A 24,032-nucleotide genomic window follows, 5' to 3' on the forward strand; every position below is an offset into this window, starting at 1 on the left:
AATCTTTTTGTCCAGGAGGTGTACATATATTATTATTATATTATTTCAAGGTGCGTCTATTCTGTACATGAACACAAAAGGCTTGCCTGCACGGATAAAAAAAACAACAACAACAAAAAAAGTCATTGTCACTTTCAACAACGCATACTCAACTCCTCTTTCCCTTCCAGAGGATGTAACCTTTCGTCTCGGACTGAATACACAATGCCCCTCCGGACCCCTGGACTGCTCACTCTTTAGTGCATGTCAAAAAGACACCAGTCTGGACTATTTCCTCGGGGAGGCGGGTAAGCAAGCGCCACGCTCTGTCAGTTAGCGTAAAATGTTTCAGACTGAAGATGGATGGAGACGACGTGTCACTACGGCTCAAGCGGGCTTTCACTTCTGCCATGGTCACATGTCCTGGTCACATCAAGCCCAGCCACCGCATCGCTCGGACCTGTCCTTCCTTTTGAGTTAGCATACACACGACATGACAGAGCTTGTGGCCTTCGCTCACTCTGGGATGGGATGGGGGGGGGTGGATTATGTTGGTATCAATGGAGGAAACTCAATATCTACGCCAGCGATACCAGTACCAGTGGTACCTCAATTTTTGGTTATTCATTTGTTCCAAAAGTTTAGAAAACCATTACAATTAATGGAAATTAATTTGCCAAAAAATACAACAACTATTATACTCTCACAGCCATGAAACCATGTGACTTCAGAAGTACTACTAATGGTTTAAATACTGTGCCGGAGGGTAGCAGGAGTCAAGTTCAATTTACTCAATATATCAACCGTCTTACCGCTACCTGCTGAATTCATCACACAGCAACTTAACACTCGAAAGGTAGCAACACATACTCTCCCGGCTAATTTTTCATTGCGATGCAATCAGCTGCCTCTGTCCACCAGAGGGAGCCAGAGGAGCCACCCGCTGGGCTCCTTCCCAGTCCCCCCCCCCCCGGCAAAATAAAGTAACAAAAAACGTAAGTGAATTTCGCGAGTGTGAAAAGTGTGAAAAGAAGTCAACCACTCGATATTAAAACAAAAAAATTTTTGTACTCATAATATGTACTCTGCTGCACGGTGGTCGAGTGGTTAGCGCGCAGGCCTCACAGCTAAGAGACCCGAGTTCAATCCCACCCTCGGCCATCTCTGTGTGGAGTTTGCATGTTCTCACCGGGTTTTCTCCGGGTACTCCGGTTTCCTCCCACATTCCAAAAACATGCTAGGTTAATTAGCATGACTCCAAATTTGTCCATAGGTATGAATGTGAGTGTGAATGGTTGTTTGTCTATATGTGGTTTGTGATTGGCTGGCCACCAGTCCAGGGTGTACCCCACCTCTCGCCCGAAGACACAGCTGGGATAGGCTCCAGCGGTAGAAAATGAATTAATGAACTGTAACTTTGAGGAATTGTAATTATAGCCATGTTGTACTGAGCAGCCAGGACAGATATGCTATAATTAAGTCAAATGCCTTGTTCTATGGTTTTCATCACACTTCTGTGGCCACATCACCAACCTGTAGGAATTTTATCATAAAGTTTGAAGTTCCTGTGTTATAAGTACATTTTGAATAATTCCATAATTTGGGTCAGTTCTGAGATCTACGAAGCAATTGAGTTGATTCAGTCTTGATTGGGGTCAAGTTTATGTTTCAGTGGAAAAAAAACAAACAAACCAGGACACAGCCTGAGCATCTATGAAATGTGACTGTAATCTCAAAAGGCAGCCGATGATAAATAAAACAAACCCAGTGAAGAAAAAAAGAAGACATGCTGGGTCTGTGGAGAGCAGACCTTGACATGGAAAGTCTTACAGTCCCGACCTTTGCGTTTGACCCCAGCCGATATGTTTCCACAGGCAATTCCATAACTCTCCCACCAACATTTAAACGCTTCCTGTTTGGCAGGAAGTTCCACACGGCTCTGTGGGAGCAGCCTTTGCAGCTCAAGCGTGCCAAACGGCCCGGTGAGCGATACACGCGGAGTTAATTTATATCGTGTCTCATCGCCGTTTTTCATGTGTGTGTGTGTGGACACACGTGTGCACAATCAGGTGCAGACGAGAGACACATGTGCCGTACGTACGCCGCCGCCACCGCCGTAAAGACAAGTACACGTCTGTGTAGATGACGAGTTATTTTTCTCTCATTCTCACTATTTCGGTGTTGTTATTGGAACGTGTGTGTGTGTGTGTGTGTGTGTGTGTGTGTGTGTGTGCTGGTGCGGACTGTGAAACTGATGAATGACCAACCATGGCAGATTCATAGTCCGGATCCTGGTGCGGCTGGAGAGGAAACTAATGGCAAGCTGGGACTGAGGAGGTCTCAGAGCTAATACCTGTCTCTTCCATCAGGAGACCTCGGGGCATTTTTTTTTTTTTTTTTTTTTTACACCCAGCCAAATAAGAGCCTCACACACACACACACACACTCTTACTTTTAACACCTTCTGACTCTTACCCCCGCCCCTCACTCCAAATATACACATGCACGCCGTCTGTACACATGCATGCACGCACAAGCACTCAAACATGCAGCAACATAAAGATGGACAAACACCCCCCCCCCCAAAAAAAAAACTTGTAGGCCAAATGTGTCGAGCATCAGCTGTCGGGGAGCAAATGTGCGGCAAAAAGACAAGGATGGGCACTTTACCGGACACAGGCTTTTACGCCCCAGCCCCGCCCCTCCATTTATAGGAAGTTGTTATGTGAGGGAGGGGGGGGGGGGGGGTAGAGGGTCTCCCGCTCATGCAGCTTTAATTGTACCCGTGGAAAATGTTGCGGTTTGTACCCATTTCCCCCAGCTAGCAGGTTTAATATTGAACCCAGGTCCCGATACATATATTAATGTTTGCAGTCATCCGCCTCCTGATGTTCTCCTCATTAGCGCTCCAGAGCGTGCCCGTCTACGGAGCCGCCTGTGAAATAGAATCAGAGCGCGAGTGGAAGTCATTAGTCAGTTTTGAGTGTGCATATGTTCAATTGACCCGCAGTATGTAAATTCCGCCGATGCTGGCCTTGCATATGGGCCAAGTGGCTCACTGGAGGCCCGTCCAGCATGGTGCCTCATTACGGAGCGCCTTCCCTGAGTCCTCGCTGTTAATTAAGGAGCCTTTGTCCGTCACGTGACTCCCTCTCTTCTGACACGCCGAGGTCACGCTAAGGACTTATGGATCTTCCGCCCCCAGCCCCGGGCCGCCACGTCTTGTTTGCGGGTATGACTGCGTTGCGCATTTTTCATTTTGCTCGCGTTCTTCGATTCGGCCGCTGAACTCATTCATCAACGTTTAGCGGTCAAAGACGTTGGAAAACATTGGAAAACCTCCACAGTGGAACTCGGTGGAACGTTCCACCCCCGATTAAATATCGTGAAAATAATCTGTTCCGGTGTCAAACTGTTGCTTTGAAGTCATATTGTTGTCATCCAAGTGCAAAAAGAAGTGATTGATGGCAACCAAGTGTACTCACCCGTGGAGCTTTTGGTTGCTTCATCCTGTTTGTACTGAGCAGCCAGGACAGACCTGTGTGCAAAAAAATGGAATATGAATCCATGAAGTCATACAACCTCATACCATTTTTTGGAAAGCTTAAAGGGGAAGTGCACATTTTTTGGAATTTTGGAATCTGATGATACTTGATGATACTTCAAACTTAGCAGGTCTGTTATAGGGGTGCTATTTCATGTCTGGGGTACTCTAATAATGTGAAAAACATGGAAAAGCTTAAAGAGGAAGTGCACTTTTTTTGGAATTTTGGAATCTGATGATACTTGATGATACTTCAAACTTAGCAGGTCTGTTATAGGGGTGCTATTTCATGTCTGGGGTACTCTAATAATGTGAAAAACATGGAAAAGCTTAAAGGGGAAGTGCACTTTTTTTTGGAATTTTGGAATCTGATGACACTTGATGATACTTCAAACTTGGCAGGTCTGTTATAGGGGTGCTATTTCATGTCTGGGGTACTCTAATAATGTGAAAAACATGGAAAAGCTTAAAGGGGAAGTGCACTTTTTTTGGAATTTTGGAATCTGATGATACTTGATGATACTTCAAACTTGGCAGGTCTGTTATAGGGGTGCTATTTCATGTCTGGGGTACTCTAATAATGTGAAAAACATGGAAAAGCTTAAAGGGGAAGTGCACTTTTTTTTGGAATTTTGGAATCTGATGATACTTGATGATACTTCAAACTTGGCAGGTCTGTTATAGGGGTGCTATTTAATGTCTGGGGTACTCTAATAATGTGAAAAACATGGAAAAGCTTAAAGGGGAAGTGCACTTTTTTTTGGAATTTTGGAATCTGATGATACTTGAGGATACTTCAAACTTGGCAGGTCTGTTATAGGGGTGCTATTTCATGTCTGGGGTACTCTAATAATGTGAAAAACATGGAAAAGCTTAAAGGGGAAGTGCACTTTTTTTTGGAATTTTGGAATCTGATGATACTTGATGATACTTCAAACTTGGCAGGTCTGTTATAGGGGTGCTATTTCATGTCTGGGGACGTCATGCTTGGACGATGCCGGTGCCAGCAACACATACAGTGCTTTGTACAGAGACGGACATGCCATGACTGAAATCGGGTAAAAAAAAATATTTACTAACATGCGTGAGTCTATATTATGTCTTATGTGTCTGCTATGTTGAGTAATAGGAGTGTAAATGGGATTATAGGGGTGCTATTTTATGTCTGGGGTACTCTAATATGTGGAAAAACTTAAAGGGGAAGTGCACTTTTTTTGGAAATTTGGAATCTGATGACACTTTTTCAAGCTTGGCAGGACCGTTAGTGTCTTTATTCACGCTTAGACGATGCCGGTGCCAGCAACACATACAATGCTTTGTACAGAGACGGACATGCCATGGCTGAAATCGGGTAAAAAAAATATTTACTGACATGTGTGAGTCTATATTATATCTTATGTGTCTACTATGTTGAGTAATGGGAGTGTAAATGGTATTATAGGGGTGCTATTTTATGTCTGGGGTACTCTAATATGTGGAAAAACTTAAAGGGGAAGTGCACTTTTTTTGGAAATTTGGAATCTGATGACACTTTTTCAAGCTTGGCAGGTCTGTTAATGTCTTTATTCATGCTTGGACATTGTGCCAGCAATACATACAGTGCTTTGTACAAAGACGGACATGCCATGGCTGAGATCGAGTAAAAAAAATATAAATTTACTAACATGTGTGAGACTATATTATGTCTTATGTGTCTTATAGGGGTGCTACTTCATGTCTGGGGTACTCTAATAATGTGAAAAAAACAGGTTTTCTATGCTCTAACTACAAAAATATTAAATTCATGAATAAGGACTCCTACTTCATGGGAATTCACTTATCACTGTCAGGTCCGGAAGCAATTACATGCAATAAAGGAGCGATAACTGAATTCTGTGGTTGATTGGTTGTAAAACACTCTAGCGCCATCTGTCTGCTCCTGTGTGTGTTTTTGTCGACTTTTCCCACATTTAGAGCTACCGGAATCTCCAACGCTTAGATTATATCTTTATTTAAAAAAAAAAAAAAGAGTCAAGCCATTTTTGTTTTCTCATCATTTCCCCATCAAGCATTTTTTTTTCTTTTTTACCTTTTCACCTGCTTGTCAGATTGGCGAGGCCCCTCAGCGAGATGATCTCCAGGGCAACAACAACAAAGCACTGTCAAGATACCCGGCATCCTGCGGCTTAATTGTTATTAATTTACTGCAATTAAAATGTGTCTCTCTGCCTCGCTCTCGTTTTCTTTCTTTGGTTTCTTCCCACCCCCCCACCCCCCCATCTACACCCCCCCTACCCCACATGCCTTGACAAGCGTGGATATTGTTTACATGCAAAGAGAAAGTGTTGAAGAACATTTCCAGGCAATGTCACCCGTCTATGCATCCCTCCGAGCAATTCCGGCACACATTGGCGATAAAGCCCATATTTGAATAGGAGCGGATATCAAACACATTCATTAGGTTACATGCTTCACTTGATTAATTATATCTGAAGAAAATTGCGGGCACTTCGGATCTTAGTCTGGTAGTATCGCCATGTGCCACGGATCCCTAATTTCCAAAAGAAAAGGGAGGCGGCGGCGGCGGGGGGGGGGTGGGGTAGGGTGGGTAGCGCATAGATGGTGGGGGGCTGAAGGGGATTTTTTTTTTTTCCTCTTCTTCCCTTCCCAGTCTATCCCGGACAGCCTGCCTCTCTCTCTCCCCAAGGAAATGAACGTATTCAAATGTATCTCCATCAATGAGCACAGTAATTATGAATTCAGCACTAATTAGTAGATACACTACTTTCCTTGCATATTTGATTTCCACTGTGAGATGTTAATAAGGGAAGTGCCCATTTTTGTCCTATCTCATAAAAATTCCAGAGTGTTGGCGAAGGGGGTGCGGGAATGGGATGGGGTGGTGGGTGGTGGGGTGGCTGCTGGATGGTGGTGTTGGGGGGCAGATGGCGAGAGGGAAACAGGGGATGCATTAAGTATGCATGGAAGTCGAAAAAAATAAGTTTGCAGATAATTGGCGGTGGTTACTGAGGGGCTAAAACAACACTGCTTACCTTAGTTAACATTCTGCTGGCTAAAGATGCCTTTTAAAAGACGCATTGTGATGCTAGACAAATAAAGGCTTTTTTTTTTTTTTTTTTTTTTCCCACAGCCTCCGCACAATGATAACATGTTGAATTACTCATATTTCCCCCTCGCCCTCCCCAAATTTTTATATCTTTGTTCAAATGTCATGAAAAAGTAAAAGCCCCAAACTGTTTTTACACTCTTACAACGCCAAGGGGTAATTATACAATTTTCCCTGAGCGAGTGCGGGAAATAAGAGGAACCCTCCCCTTCTTTGATAGCGTTGCAGAAATATATTTACAGTGCAGCACAGTGCTTGTGATTTATTAATATTAGGAGACAGCTTTTGTTGCCTTTTTATCCACAGCCCGCGTGATTAGCGCAGCTACAACGCTAAGTGGATTACAGCATCAAAGTGGAGTAATATGGAATAAAATCTGCGCTGTCAGATTAGCAAGCAGATGGCCGCGCCGACGACACCCGGTGTCGCCGGGCCACACCTTGACCAATAACGTGACATACTGGATCGATATAATTAATCCAATCATCTCTTTTGTGTGTGTGTGTGTTTTTTTTTTTTTTGGCCATCTTTGCAGCCAGGCTGTTCCATCACTCAAGTGTTATGACCGCACGCTGTTGGTGCCAACCTCTGGCTGTGGCGGCGAGATAGCGGGGGCCGCGAGGAACAGAAAGAAAACACATGCAGAAGCAGAAAATAAACACGGAACACAACACGACTGCTATGGACTTCAGAAAAGTCGAATATAATGTTGTTCATGCAAGCAACACACTGATGATTGCTAATGTGGGAGGAATGGCGACCGTTTGGTTTGGGTGCACAACAGGAAGCAGCTGGAGGAGTCTCATTGGTGGGACACCACTTTTAAACTCCATTCATCCATCCATTAAACTTATACTCACAAGGTTTGTGGGTATGCTGGAGCCTATCCCGGCTGACTTCGAGCGAGAGGCGGGGTACACCCTGGACTGGTGGCCAGCCAATCACAGGGCACATATAGACAAACAACCATTCACACTCACATTCATACCTATGGACAATCTGGAGTCATGCTAATTAGCCTAGCATGTTTTTGGAATGTGGGAGGAAACCGGAGTATAGCATAGAAAGCATCAAAAAGTTATCTACAATACGGTTTATAAAGCTATTAGAGCCCTCTAGACAAACACTAACACCCCTATAGTCAGCTTTACACTAGCATTGCATGAAAACTTACACATTAGCATTAGGAATGCATAATGCTAACATTACTGAGTGCTACATATCATTAATTTTTCAATAGTCACAAAACAATGATCATTCATTCATTCAATGATCATCGTGCTGGAGCCTATCCCAGCTGTCTTCGGGCGAGAAGCGGGGTACACCCTGGACTGGTGGCCAGCCAATCACAGGGCACATTTCGACAAACAACCATTTTTCGGGCGAGCCAGCCAATCACAGGGCACATATAGACAAACAAGCATTGTTCGGGCGAGCCAGCCAATCACAGGGCACATACAGGAACAAACAACCATTCTTAGGGCGAGCCAGCCAATCACAGGGCACATATAGACAAACAACCATTCTTAGGGCGAGCCAGCCAATCACAGGGCACATATAGGGACAAACAACCATTCTTAGGGCGAGCCAGCAAATCACAGGGCACATATAGGAACAAACAACCATTCTTAGGGCGAGCCAGCCAATCACAGGGCACATACGTATAGACAAACAACCATTCTTAGGGCGAGCCAGCCAATCACAGGGCACATATAGACAAACAACCATTCTTAGGGCGAGCCAGCCAATCACAGGGCACATATAGGAACAAACAACCATTCTTAGGGCGAGCCAGCCAATCACAGGGCACATATAGACAAACAACCATTCTTAGGGCGAGCCAGCCAATCACAGGGCACATATAGGAACAAACAACCATTCTTAGGGCGAGCCAGCCAATCACAGGGCACATATAGGAACAAACAACCATTCTTAGGGCGAGCCAGCCAATCACAGGGCACATTTCGACAAACAAGCATTCTTCGGGCGAGCCAGCCAATCACAGGGCACATATAGACAAACAACCATTCACACTCACATTCATACCTATGGACAATTTGGAGTCGCCAATTAACCTAGCATGTTTTGCTAGCATGTTTTTGCTAGGTTAATTGGGTCTGCACGCTAACCACTCGTCCGCCGTGCAGGCTGTTGGGGCTTATTTGCTTTAATTACATTTCCAGGACCCAAATTGGACACCCCCCTCTAATGTAAAGGAAAAGGAAAGCAGGTTTCAATGAATTAGCTATCCTAATATGGAAAGAAAAATCACCCTGGGCACCCCCCCCCCCCCCCCCACACTCACACACATGACACCCCTGTCTGCTCACGTTCTCAGGTGCCAACCTCCTGCTGAAGACTGGAATGTTCCATGAGAAACAAACGACCATTATAAGATAATACATTGACAAACAATGGCGTTATTAAAATGGGGGAGGGAAGGGGGGGGCACTTGGCTCACTATTTGGCAAGTGAAAGCTACCGCCATACGTTTCATGTTTCTCTTCTGTTCCATCCCTCATCATACTGTCACCACCATCGAAACTGGCAAAATGTAAGAAATATCACGTTTTGGTGCCAAGCATTTACATTAGGGATCACTATTTGGCAAGCACGGGGGCACTCTCACTGTTCTTATCTCAGGACTTCCTGCAGTTTGTTACGTTTTTGTGCAAGCAAATTCGTCATCCATGTAGACCAAGACTTTGTCAAGTCCATCAATCCCAACTTTGCTTTTCATTTTGAATCAATTTGTATGAATTGATTTCATCATTTTTAGTTCCAGTATGTTTATTTATTTGCTGTAAATTTGTCCCTCTTTTATGGTGGTTCATTGCTTCCTTTGTTTTACTATTTTTATAGTTAGAGCATAGAAAACCTGTTTAAGATCTCCTGCATACGGTTTGTAACAGGAGAGCCCTCTCGACATGAAATAGCACCCCTATGGTCAGATTGCCATTGCTATTACAGTATAAAAAATAAAAAATATACAAAGTAGAATTAATCAGAGAAAATAAGACATAAATAACAAGACATACGTGTGTGTGCTGCTATAAATTGTTCCGGCTTTGGACAGGATGTGATGTCATGGGTTAGAATGTATCTTCTTAATGCCTTTTATTCATTTATTCATTCATTTCTTTATTATTAGCCGTTTTTATGCATGAATACTTATAGATTAAGATTAAGATTAAGCCTATAATTTGTGGAATAACATGAATATCAGTATATTTATATGTGTATATACACATACACACATAAATATACACACATATATATAGTTATTTATTTGTTATATTATAATATATTATAATATAATATATATATATTTATATATGTATATTTATCCATATTTATTTATTTTGTTATATTATAATATATTATTATTATTATATATATAATTATACTATAATAATTGTATATATATACACATTATAAAATATAATATATATATATTATAAAATATAATATATATATACATACATATAAATATACTGATATTCATATTTTTCCACAAATGATGGGATGGAGTCAACCCCAAAAAAAGCATTCATATCCAAATATTTTCAGAGTTTAAATAATCTATCAACAATTTTCCAACAGTTGTTTGCATTAGTTTGCTTTCTTTGAACCCTTTAGTGGTATCCATTGAACAATACAGTAGTATATAGTATAAAGTAGTATATAGTATAAAGTATGCCTATTTTTAATGGCGTACTGCATGATAATGAAAGCCGTTTCTAATATTTTGCCACTCCCATATATATATATATATATATATATATATATATATATATATATTCCTATCAATATGCTACAGCATAGAATAAAGTAAGAATGATTGATTGATTATCTTTTCATCGAAACGTGTGAGTGTACCGAATGAATTGTACGCTGTGTGTGTGTGTGTGTGTGTGTACTCACACAAATATTGATGGCTTCCAGCACACACACACACACACACACACACACACGTTAGCATCCAAACACACACTCGGGCGGTCAGCCACTCTTGAGATCTACTTAATCTGTGATCAGATAAACTACAATAAAGGCAAGTCGGGCAATGGGGGGCTATTATGAATGACGTGTATGTCGCTCTCTTGCAGCCGCACACACACACACACACACACACACACACACACACACACACGTAGACGAGGATAGCCATACATACAAACGCGTACACACAAAGGCGGCCCCCTCACACTCTTATTTGACTTTGTGTGTGCTTGGCTGGGTTTATTATGACAGGCTGAGCGGCGGGGAGGGAATTAAACTGTTAAGCAGACATCAGAGGCAGTCTAATGTTTAATGCAGGAGCCGGGGCATGTGCTGACTGATAATGAATACAAACAGGCCAACGTCTTATTTGTTGTGCTTTTCATTGGGAGCGACCGGGGTGCTTGACATCCACAGCTAATGTACTGTACGCCGGCTATTGTTCGAGTCCCCCCTCCTCCCTTTTCTTCCCCCTTCGCATCCGCCGTATCTCTCTCTCCCTGTCTTCTTTCTTTTCCTTTTCACTTGTCTGATTTTTTATTGTGCCGATTCTTCAAAAGCGCAACTTGTCACCGGCTGCGCGGGAGACACGACGCCGACGGACGAGGGCCCCCCCCCCCCCCCCCCCGCGCGTCACAGCCCTGTGACGGGATAACGTTGTCATTCTCGCGCTCTCCTTTTTTCCCCGTCACGATAATGCGTTGATGGGATGCGGTAATAGTTGTTAAAAGGTCACCCAGTGTGCCGTAATTGGCTCTTTCATACTTCGCTACGTTTACTACGACAGAAGGCACGACCTCGCTGGCGGAGATGGTAAATATGCCATTTTCAGGCTGTAATTATAGCCAGACCGGCACTTCTTGGAGCCCCCTCTTTTGACCCTCACTTCCGCAACCATTCTGTGTGTGTATGTGTGTGTATGTGTGTGTTTCAGGATAAGCTCTAATTAAAATATAATAATTAAATAAAAGCAGTCAGGCTACTATGTTTTCATCATTTAAAAAATAAATCTACATATATACTTAAACATGCACAAACAATCTAATCGCATTACTTTGCATTGTGACAGCCAGGGGAATAAATAGTAAATAACATTCTTTTATTATTTTTTTTATTTTTTCCTCTTCCCCAACCAAAGCAGCTTTGCCCTTAATTAGTTAGAAACACAACAATTAAGTGGAAAATATGATTTATGTTGCACGGGCATTAGGTGTTAAGTTGAATCAATATAGTAATTAATAGAGGCGTACAAAAGGGGAGCCCCGTGCATCAAAAAGCATAATTGCACTAATCACACAAACGGTAAACACGTTGCACCAGAACATGGCCCAGATTAGTTCCCTAAAAAAAGAAGCAGAAAAACCTGACGCCTGTCCTGGTTGGTTGGGGGGGGGGGGGGGGCGCTTTGCACAGCTTGGAGAGGAAATTACCTGTGCAGGTGAAAGAGAAGAAAATTAGCGTTTAACTGAATTAAATTTATAATATAATTAAATATTCCACCTTAAAACACATTTTAAAAAATACAGAAAATTACTACTTTAATTTACATTCTATTATTATTATTTCCACAATTTTACATTTGGGTATTATTTTTATAATTTTAATAATCATATATATATTTCTGTTTGTATGTGATGTATTTATTTTGAAAGTAATCAGGCTTTATTTGACTTTTATTTAATTTTTAGTTTACTATTTAACTTGCCTTTTTTTTTTTTGGTTCCGGCTTGGTGTTGATTCCGTTTGGCCAAAAGGAAGATGCCCTTGAGCCAAGTGATGCTGCAGCCGTGTCGCCACGGTGTCATTTCTTGTTTTACAGTAAATATTCTGAATGTGATGCCACGAGGAGGAAGCCAAGGAGAAGTGTGTGTGCGCGGGGGCGGTGTGGAAAGTGGTGGTGGTGGTGGTGGTGGTGGGGGGGGTGTTACAGATCCATATAGCACCTCCCCGTGGCACTGACCATCTTATTAGGAGGTCCTTCCTGTCTCCACATCTCATCCACTTTTATCTGCCGAGGAGATTTTTGGTCAAGAGATCCTTTTGAATTACAAAAGGCTCCCAACACAGTGAATGGGTAGGGGGGGTTGGGTTGGGTAGAGCGGGTGAGAGGGGGGGGGGGGTAAATAAATAAAAAATGAGTGAGTGCTTATTTGAGGAAACTTATCATCCAGTCAGACAATATATGCTCCTCTATTGAAAAGTGCTGCGCATCGCCGTAACGCGGTTATGGTAACGGCTCGGCTGAAGTCGCCAAATCTTATTGTAAAATCTCCTACGATATCATAATAACGCAGAGAAGCGGGGGCAGCGGAGTTTGACAATAATATATCTGTGGAAATCCACCCCCCCCCTTCTCCGACCCTCTCCTCTCCTCTGTGCGGATCCTCAGCGAGAGGCACATCAGAGGAGACATTTGCGCTTTATGAAGTGCATTCATTTGGCCATTTGCCATGTTTCCTCACCAGAGGACGGCGATGATGAATGAGAGAAGAGAAGAAGCAGATTTTCTCTCCCACCTCTCGGCTCTCCCCTGCGATTACTAATACACAGCCCCGCAACCTCCCACACTATATGAAAACTGTAGGCTTGCTCTCATATCCCGGGTAATCCTCAATTTCCCAGAATCATTAAAGTGAGACTAGCATCTCTGATGGCTGGCGATACTTGACATATTATGATTATTATCATAGCAACACCTTGTTGTTACCCGAGAAGTGGCGGGGTCGCCTTGGAATCGATGTGGAAGACTGGCATAATAGCCTTTCTACATTGATGCTTTGGAGAATAAAAAGCCTCCTTTTCTATGGAGGAGATCAATCACTTCAAAGTCAGTCCTCCTTGCGTTGTTTTTTTGGGGTTTTTTTCTTTTCTTGTTGCCGCGACGGGCTAAACAAACATCTGGGGAGTGACACGCTGCGACGCATACACGAGTTTGGAGTTTGGGTACAAAACTTTTTTGCAGCTTTACCTGTTTTTCATCCCGTGATCAAATCGACGCCACGCGTGCCTCCCGACGTCGCGCACGGATGCAAAAGGAAGGCTTTGGAGTCTCTCGGAGACGCGGCCCCCCACAATGTCTGCGTCGCACGACTGGGAGAACGTCGGTTCTGTTAAAAACATTTTGCGATTGTTAGACCGCAGTTAATGACGGACAGGAAGTGTAACTACTCTACATGTCGAGCTTTGCAAAATGTTTCATTATTCAGTGTGTGGCCCTTGCTGGAAATACATATGACACCCCTGCACTAATGTTGCGATTATGCATAATAATAATAATATATCATAATTATGCACTACATACCTTTAATATGAGATCTTCCATCCTGTCAACTAGTGGAAATCAGTTCACAATTCCGCAAGTCCAAAACTGTCTCTCAAATGTTTGCAGCATTTCTAGAAATGCTGGATTTTCAACTGTATTAAAGAGCAGCATTACTTTAGCCTCGACTTTCTGTGAACACACATCACTTGGCACTGTTCCTTCTTGTATTTGTGTGCATTTAACGTATTTTCCGACTATAAGTGGAACTTTTTTTCATAGGTTGGCTGTTCCTGCGACTTATACTCCAGAGCGACTTATAAATGAAAAAAGTGGTCACCTTTTGTGTTCATGTTTATTTTTTGTGTAGCTGAATAAGCATTGTGTTAGCATATTTTACACTTTCTGGACTTCGATGTGTTGTTTTTTTTTCCCAGATGGGCAAACTAGATTGGGTGGATGTGTTTAAGTTGGTTTAGTCGCAAAGGGTGTGACAAGACACCTAGGTCACATGACGAGACGACGAACGCGATTGGGTAGACGAGAATGAGACTAAGGTCTTAAAATGAATTTGAAGAAAAGTATGATGAAAAAATATGACTGGAACAATGATGTCACAAAATAACCCCGGTTTATTTTGAAATGTTTACTTTTACTTTTTTATATACAAGGTTTAAAAATTGTATTTTTTAAAAAAATACAACAAACAAAATAAACAAGCATAACAAAATATAAAAGTCATTTTGGGAAAATTAAATTCAGGTAAATGTTATATTTTGGTAATGAAGTCAAAATATTAATAGAATGGGGAATAAAGTCATAATAATATAACAAAAATAACATTTACATAATTTGTTTAAAGAGAAAGTTTATATTTTAAATATTTTAAAAACCAACAAAAAAAAAGTTTACATGAATAGTTTTATCACTTCTTAGCATATCAACTTTCTTTCATTTTTTTTCAAGTTTGGACACCGCTGCACTCACATTATGATTATGTATAATAATAATATATAATGAGAATATATCTTATTAATGAAATCTTGGTGAAAGTTAGAGAAAGGCTATTTTTTTACTGTCTGTCAAATGTTTGCAGCATTTCTTGAAATGCTGACTTTCCAACTCTATTAAAGAGCAGAGTTTATTTTGCCACTTTGTTCAATGGTTCTTGAACGCACCATGTAATCTTCTCCCGCACACCACAGAATATACTGAATTTTCCCCGTTTTTTTTCCCTTCATATTTGGTCCCAAATCCCGATACCATGTGAGAATGCATAAAGGTAAGATTTCGGATTCGGCTTGACAACCCTAGGGTTGAGTTAAGGAAAAGTTGAGTTGGATTGTTTATCCTCGCGTCGCTGGACAGGCTGCTATGCGTCATGGAGATGTTTTGCGTTGTGTGCGGACTTCACCGTTGCAGCCGCTTGATTTTATTGGTGAGCAAACGAGTTTCTATTATCCCTTTTGGAATGAACGCTCCCTCTGACGGTAAGTGCCTGGAAGTGGGAGGTAGCTAGCTGCGCTACCCACCACAGGCTTGCGCTGTGCCGTGGAAACACTCCAACTTCCAAATGCATCATTTGCTCTACACTCACTTCAATGATTATTAATGCCGCCCTGAGGTGAAAGGGATGGAATTTATAAAGTTGAAATGCTGAATCCAGAGTATTAAAGTCTGTGGCGCTACCGTGATGGGAAATTTATGTTGGAAGAAAAACGTATGTTCAGCGGATCACGTCCAAAGCCAACATATTATCTTCTTCGCTATGCCCTCCTCTGCATCGCCTGGATCACTTCTGGTGTGTAATTCGCTGACACGAGGAGAGCAAAGTCAAAATTCTTGCCTCCGCGCCGCTGATGGTGGAGCTGAAAAAGCTCGGTATCTCTTCAAAGATTCAACACGGGAGGTTATTTTCTTTAGCGAGGCAGCGACACAAAATGCCTGAAACAAAACGTCACGGCCACTACGAGACGCCAGGCACTTAATGACTAAAAATGTCCGAAGTGAGCGAGGGCGAGGCGAGGCGTGGCGCTGCCCCGGAGGGGTTAGCTTAGTGGAGGCAGCGCGCAAGTTTTTTTGTTTTTTTTCCGTCTGGTGACAACGTCGGAGGATGGGTCAGATGAAAGAGAAGCAGAAGGAAAGCGGGATCAAAAGCCACATGCTTTCCTGTCTCCGTGCTTGCTGTGAGAGGCCATGCATAGTGCATTGGATTCATATCAAGGTCTCGGTACACAGCCGGCACGCAGTGGCCTTATTATTCTTTACTTCAATAACAAACCCACGTCTTCCCCTCCCCGCCATCAAAGGCTCTCCACAAGTGAAGAAACACATCATATATGAGGCATTCATCTGCCTTGAAATTTAAAACAAGGCCTTTGAACATTGTCTTTAAGGCCCAAAACTATGTGCTTTGGCGATGGCTTGGGCCAGGGGTGTCCAAACTTTTTCCACTGAGGGCCTCATCCTATGTATTTACATGTAGTTATTGTTTTTTTGACAATAACTATATATCATAAACCAGTGAGGCCGCGGACCCCTGGTGGGCGGTGGTGGTACTGCAAGTGGGCCATGAGAGGTCATTAAAAATATGATTCATTTTTGCAAATTAATTCATTCATTTACTACCGCTTTTCCTCACAAGGGTCGCGGGGGTGCTGGAGCCTATCCCAGCAGCCAATCACAGGGCACATATAGACAAACAACCATTCACACTCACATTCATACCTATGGACAATTTGCAGTCGCTAATTAACCTAGCATGTTTTTGGAATGTGGGAGGAAACCGGACTATAGCATAGAAAGCATAGAAAAGTTATCTACAATACGGTTTTTACCACTATTAGAGCCCTCTAGACAAACACTAACACCCCTATAGTCAGCTTTACACTCGCATTACATGAAAACATTAGCATTAGGAATGCCAAATGCTAACATTACTGACACCTAGTGACCAGTGTAGAGTACTACATATCAATTATTGTTCAATAGTCACAAACAATGATCATTCATTCATTCATTTTCTACCGCTTATCCTCACGAGGGTCGCGGGGGTAACATCATGCCAGTCTCGGATGCAGTTATGAAAAGTATGAGAATTAATTAGATTAAAAGTTTGGGCTTCCTTTATCTCCCTGCTTTCATTTCAATCAAGAATTTTTATAATAATAATAATAATAATTATTATTATTATTATTATTATTATTGTTGTTATCAATAATATCATATAATAATAATAATTATTATTATTGTTATTAATAATATTATTGATAATATTCTTATTGATAATAATAATATCATCATTATTATCATAATAATAGTAATAATAATAATTATTATTATTATTAATGATAATAATATCATCATTATTATTATAATAATAGTAATAATAATAATTGTTATTAATGATAATAATATCATCATTATTATCATAATAATAGTAATAATAATAATTATTATTATTATTGTTATCAATATTATATAATAACAATAATAATTTTTATTATTGTTAATATTATTGATAATATTCTTATTGATAATAATAATAATATCATCATTATTATCATAATAATAGTAATAATAATAATTATTATTAATGATAATAATATCATCATTATTATCATAATAATAGTAATAATAATAATTTTTATTAATGATAATAATATCATCATTATTATCATAATAATAGTAATAATAATAATAATTATTATTATTGTTATCAATAATATTATATAATAATAATAATAATTTTTATTATTGTTATTAATAATATTATTGATAATATTCTTATTGATAATAATAACATCATCATTATTATCATAATAATAGTAATAATAATAATTATTATTATTGTTATATATACAACTAATAAAAATAAATAAAATATAAATCCTGTGGGTGTACTGGCACGATCTGGTTTCTACCGATCGGTAGATTGGATCGGAATCAGATGATGTCACACATGATCGGAATCAGAATCGTCAGCATGAAACCCTGATCCAGGAATCCCGAATAGTAAAGATCACATAAGTTGACTACTATGAATGGGGTTGCGTTCAACGTCATTCAAGTCGTCAGACTGAAGTCCGAGTCGTTGATGTCAAAGTCCAAGCGAACTCTTTGATGATATTTGTCAAAACTAGTTTTTTTGTTTGTTTTTGGGTTTTTTTCCTGATTACGGAGTCTTTTCGATCCGCATACTGATTTTTGGCTTGAGCCCTTTAAATATTCCGGAGTCCACACCTCTGGTTTCCTGTGTAAATATCTAATACCGCACTGCCCAGAAGAGCAGGTATTAGCAGGTTCATAAAGGACTGCAAACCCCACAAAAGTGTTCGTTTGTGTTAACATCATGAGGCATCAAGACCTCTGCATCCGGATCCGGACCGGGACATCTGGCGTATCGGACCGATTCCGGAGTTCTTTCTCACGCCACATAACTTTTGATACGGCTCGACGGAAAGCCATTTGCAAGCGAGTAACAACATTGACTCCCTCGCCCTGAGTGACAATAACTAAGTTGTCCACATCCATTCCGCTGAGTTATCCACCCGTAGCCCATAAAAGCCAAATAACGCTGAGGTTTACTCACAGTGAGGGGCGACTCTCACGCCGGACCCGGGCAACCATTTGAAGTGACAGGGCCGCCCATCATGCACCTCTAACGGGGTCGAGGGTGGGGGGGGGGGTCTTATGGGGACTTGATCCAGAGCGAGGCCAAAGGGACGGCGGCGAGCCTTTAGAGAGGATGGATGGAGCTGTGGTAGGAAGGAAGGACGGCTTGATTACATCATTTTTCAGCGGGGGGAAAAAAAGGCGCCGTAAGGACCTTTGGGCGGCCGGATTGACAGTTGGCCTCTCCGCTAATACATTTTGGAGCCATCTGTCAGAATGAAGAAATTGTTCCTCTTGACCCATCTTGCTCTGCGCTAAGCTACTCCGTTGCCGAATAAACGAGAGATAAAAATCATCACAGTTATAGCATAGTTCTTCTCAGAAAAAACATGGCTTTCAAGTGTGACTAAATGACACGGGGAGGGAAAAGGGGTGGGGGGGGGGGGGGGCATGTCAGGAGTTAATCACATCCTCCCGTCTGTGGCGTTTATGCGTCTGTCGCAGGGATTGTGTTTTGTTTTGCCGCATTTCCTGAATATCTACAAATATTCCCTGAAGGCACGCTGCGGTGTGATGTTGCACCACCTGTTTTCAAGGCGCGCTCGCTCCCCGGGGCCCCTCAACAAATCATCTCGCTTGTTCCTCCTGCGGGGAAAGAGACAAAGTCACTCCTGGGTTTTGGGTGTCATCACATCATTGCCGGGAGACGCCGGAGCAAACTCCGCATTTGCGTCTGTCCCGACATCGTAAGTGAGAATAAGAATAATAAAGATGGGGAAATTACGGATGGATGGGAAAGGGCCGGAACAATCCAACAAGAAGCGGTTGCTGATGGTTCGGGTTGGTTCACTTCCTGTTGTTTAAATCTTCCATAAAGGAACCATTAAATAGAGAGGTAGAAAAAAATCAAAGAGGCATTACAAATACATAAATAAATCAAAAATAAAAGTTGGAAAATCAAATGAAAAGATTAAATAAATATAAAAAATCTAATACACTTAAATAATAATAAATAATAATTTTACTATAATATGGCATAACTAAAATACATACTTTAATACAATTAAAATACTGCAAAATTATCAATAAAATCAGAGAAAAATGTAAATAGAATGAAAAGATATTTCATATAATAAATAAAATAATATTAACTTAATTAAAGTCAATAAAAAATACAAATAAATGATGACATAAAATAAGAAAAAAAATCTAATACAAATTAATTAATGTGTTTATAAATTTATAAAAATAAATAAATTAATCAAATACAAGAAGATGAATAATAGACAATAGAGTTAAAAAAATGAAAATATTAAAAATAAATAAATAAGAGACATAAGTAGAAAATGAATTTAAATAAATAATGAAAAATTACAATGAATAAATAAACTAAATAAAAATTAATTAGAAAATACATAAAAATAACCAGCTTACAAATAAAAAAAAAAATAATACAAAAATTAAATAAAAAAATTAAAATGCAATCAAATGAATAAATATATACTTGAATGACCAAATGAATACATACAGGGTGGAAAAAAGGTCCGGAATATTGTTCCTCCTTTCCAAATCCATTAGAATCGGCAGCATAAGCCCTAGAAAACATTAAATAAAACGTTACTTAAAACGACGGCTGTCAAATGATCATTTAAGTACATATTTTCTGTGTATTTTCCAGGATTTCCCAGCATACTTGAATGCAGCAAATTGTACTTCGTGACGAGAATATCTTAACTTCTTCCGGTTTACTCAGAACACACGTCCACGTATCGTGAAGTGGTTTTTATGATGTTCGGAGCGTCCCTGAATGACATCCGGCGAGAAAGATGACGCGTGGTTCCCAGGAAGAACCCACTAGAGGTGTGTTTGTGAGTTGGAGATACATGGAGTATACAGTGTTGGTGTTGGAAATGTGTGAAATTAATTTATTAAATTAATTTGTAATTGTTTTTGACAGCCCTAATTGAAACATTGCTACACAAGGTCTCAGTTTGACCCAGGAACAGATTATTCCCATGTCAAAATCTGAATTGGAGGTTCAGCTATGATATCATGCTGTGATGTAGAGATATGTATTCAAGCCACTGGGTATCTGCGTCCATGCCTACTTTATTTTCTTTGCCCCCCCCCCCCCCCCCCCCCTCTTTCCTTGACACCATCCCCTACGGTGCTTTTAAGGTGCGGCTTGTCCAAACAAACGAGTCGAAAATGACTGAAAAATGTTTTTCCACGGTGTCATTCCGCAGCTGCCGCGTCCGCAGGGCCCGGCAGATTAAATGCATTCAAACAGCCTCGCCACACCCTCGCATTAGTCATGTACCTCGGCCTCGGCGGCGCATGCACAATGGCTGACCCGGATCCACAGTCCTGTTCTCAATCAGCGTCTCCCACCAAGGTGACTGGCCGAAATCCAAAGGTTGTTCTGGGATTCCGGTTCATCACAAGGCGCAGGCATGTGGAGTTAATAATTTGTGTTTTACAGCTGTTACACAATGGACGCTGTGTCAAACTCCTACGACAAGGTGGCCTCCCGGCTCTGCATGTCTGGCGGAGACTGTTGATGAGAGGAAAAAGTCAAAGAAAGTTATTCATGCAAAAGCAGAGAACAAGTCAACGTGATAGGTTGTAATCTATAATGCAAAAAGCCGTGCCACAGTGTGTTCCTCTAATCTTCTATTTACGAAGCAGCCCGGCTGGCGAGGGAGCGTTCCGTTCGCGACACCGGTGAGACAATTTGTATAGATTATAATGTCGCTCTTGTCGTGGAGTGTAAAAAAAGCGGCGGTCGGGGAGGGGGGTGGGGGCGTCGTCGTCGTCGGCGGGCGGACATCTGCTCCCCCCATTACAACGCGAGGGCCAGACACCGGCGTGTTAAAAAGGTGCAAGCGAGCGCTCATACAGGAAGTGACGTAAGGTCACAGGATCACACACGCTAACTGGACACTTCATTAGGTACACCTGCGCCATCTAACTGGAGCTCATAAAAGACGTGCGGCCGTTAAAAAGCTAACGACGTATCGTTACATGCTTCCAGTTTGCTTTTGGGGGTACGCAGAGGGGGCCACGCGTACCTGGCCTATTACAGCTACGGGGCGCAGGCCTTTATTCAAGGTAAGGCCTTTAATTGTACGAATGAAAATAAAAATTAATATGATGAGAATTTACCATAACAAGCCATAACTTGGTTCACTACAAAAGTGTCAAAATAAATGACTTGAGTTTATTTGAGGTGCGGTGTTTATTTATGCAAGTGGACTATACACATTTCCTGTTGTGTATTTTCTATGCCATTTATGCTGGAGTCTATCCCAGCTGATTTCAAGCGAAAGGCAGGGTCCACCCTGGACAGGTCGCCAGCCAATCGCAGCACATGTTTTTGGAATGTGGAGGAAACCGGATGACCCGGGAAAACCCACGGAGAGAACATGCAAACTCCATACAGAGATGACCAAAATGGGATTCAAACCCAGGTCTTCCGCATCTCCTGACTGTGTGGCTAAACACTCAGTCACCGTGCCGCCTGTATTCCGTATTGTATGAAAAAATGTGTCTTGGTTAGAGTCCGTTTTGGTTTGAGTCGGGCCTTCTGGAACAGATGAATGTTGTTAACCAAGGCGCTACTGTATTTGAGGTGAGTTTTTTAGTTGGCACGGCACAAAATGTGTTTCTTCTGAAAAACGTTTGATTCCAGCTCTTGTACCGGAATGCGAACAGGTGTACCTAACAATGTGACAGGTGCGTGTGTATCATCACACAAGTTGATCTCGCCAGCAAACAGTGTTAAAAACGAAAAAAAGGAAGTTTAGTGTCGGAGAAAATGAAAAGATATTGACTTATTTACCGCCGCAGCTGAAAGGCTGGTGATGAAAACCGCCGTCAATCAAGAATGTTTTTTTTGGTGTGAGAAATGCAGAATTCATTCATTCATTCATTTTCTACTGCTTTTTCCTCACGAGGGTCGCGGGGGATGCTGGAGTCTATCCCAGCTGACTTCAAGCGAAAGGCGGGGTACACCCTGGATACGTTGCCAGCCAATCGCAGCACATATAGACAAACAATTAACCCGACATGCATGTTTTTGGAATGTGGAGGAAACCGGAGGACTCGGAAAAACCCACGGAGAGAACATGCAAACTCCATACAGAGATGACCAAAATGGGATTCAAACCCACGTCTTCCGCATCTCCTGACTGTGTGGCTAAACACTCAGTCACCGTGCCGCCTGTATTCTGTATTGTATAAAAAAATGTGTTTTGGTTAGAGTCCGTTTTGGTTTGAGTCGGGCCTTCTGGAACAGATGAATGTTGTTAACCAAGGCGCTACTGTATTTGAGGTGAGTTTTTTAGTTGGCACGGCATGAAATGTGTTTCTTCTGAAAAACGTTTGATTCCAGCTCTTGTACCGGAATGCGAACAGGTGTACCTAACATTGTGACAGGCGCATGTGTATCATCACACAAGTCGATCTCGCCAGCAAACAGTGTTAAAAATGAAAAAGAGGAAGTTTAGTGTCGGAGAAAATGAAAAGATATTGACTTATTTACCTCCGCAGCTGAAAGGCTGGTGATGAAAACCGCCGTCAATCAACAATGTTTTTTTTTTTGGTGTGAGAAATGCGGAATAATGAATATATTTACAGTGTAATTCAGACGTGTGCTGCGTGCCTCCAGATAGTTGCGCTTCCCCTTCATGCACCTCGGTATTTTATTCAAAGCAAGAAGCTGAGCAAAGGAAAAGCTTTTTCTTATCCCGCCTATCACTACAGCCTGAGGAGAAAGACCGGGTAAAATAGTGACTTAATATTTCATAGCGGTTAGATTATTCATACACATACACACACAAGACATTTCCCTTCTTTCTCCCCGCACGTTGCGACGTCCTCATTAAAAATGGGACGCTGCGTATTGAAACTTTTTAAAAATTCAAATATTTCCCCTCCATCTTTAAAGCGCTTATATCGAACGAGCTAAGATTTAATTTGGCGTGGCTTAGCGACCATTTGCGAGCTTCCTAATTAGCCAAGCGGGCTGGCCCTGGCTATGAAAATGAGAAGGGGGCGGGAGGGAGGTGCGGGTGAGGGGGGGTCAAAACCCAAGTGAAAGAAAAATTGGTTCCACTTTAAAGTATTAATTGATTGGCGGTCCCATGCACCACAAAGCACAGCACTCGTTTCCCATCAATTTGATGCCGCTTCAGTCGCCCGTTTCCACCCTCAACCCCCCCCCTCCCCCTCAGAAATGGACATGCTATTTGCTAGCGGAGCTTAGCATTTGATCAACGGTGTCAATATCAAACCGCCTGTCGTCAATAGCGCTAATTCTTTTACACGTGTTAAGGTTAACTCAGCCATTTTCATGTGTGCCGTACCTCGGAGATAATCGCTCCAAAAAAAAAAAAAAAAAAAAAAAAAAAAACAGGACTTAAAAATGTCACGCAAACCTCAGCAGACCCGAGCTCGCGTGATGATCACACGCTATACTCAGAGGGTCTTGTTGCATTTTCCTCTTTTCTAACATTTGACAGCTTATG

At 41.5% G+C, this 24,032-nt stretch overlaps 1 long non-coding RNA gene across 1 annotated transcript in view; it reads right to left on the bottom strand.

Annotated features, from left to right (window-relative positions):
• LOC144894451 (uncharacterized) overlaps window positions 1–24,032 on the bottom strand; it is a 67,477-nt gene that overhangs the window by 5,039 nt on the left and 38,406 nt on the right. The window contains exons 4-10 of the long non-coding RNA XR_013625130.1: window positions 20,825–21,058; window positions 20,033–20,099; window positions 19,289–19,370; window positions 19,090–19,149; window positions 18,719–18,823; window positions 18,482–18,647; window positions 3,465–3,517 (exon numbers count right to left, since the gene is read on the bottom strand). This is a non-coding gene — a long non-coding RNA (uncharacterized LOC144894451). The remainder of the gene's footprint in view (window positions 1–3,464; window positions 3,518–18,481; window positions 18,648–18,718; window positions 18,824–19,089; window positions 19,150–19,288; window positions 19,371–20,032; window positions 20,100–20,824; window positions 21,059–24,032) is intronic.

The sequence above is a fragment of the Doryrhamphus excisus genome, linkage group LG20 (genome assembly GCF_037039965.1).
Source record: "Doryrhamphus excisus strain RoL-2023G ecotype Guam linkage group LG20, RoL_Dexc_Guam_v1.1, whole genome shotgun sequence".
Taxonomy (NCBI): Eukaryota; Metazoa; Chordata; class Actinopteri; order Syngnathiformes; family Syngnathidae; genus Doryrhamphus; species Doryrhamphus excisus.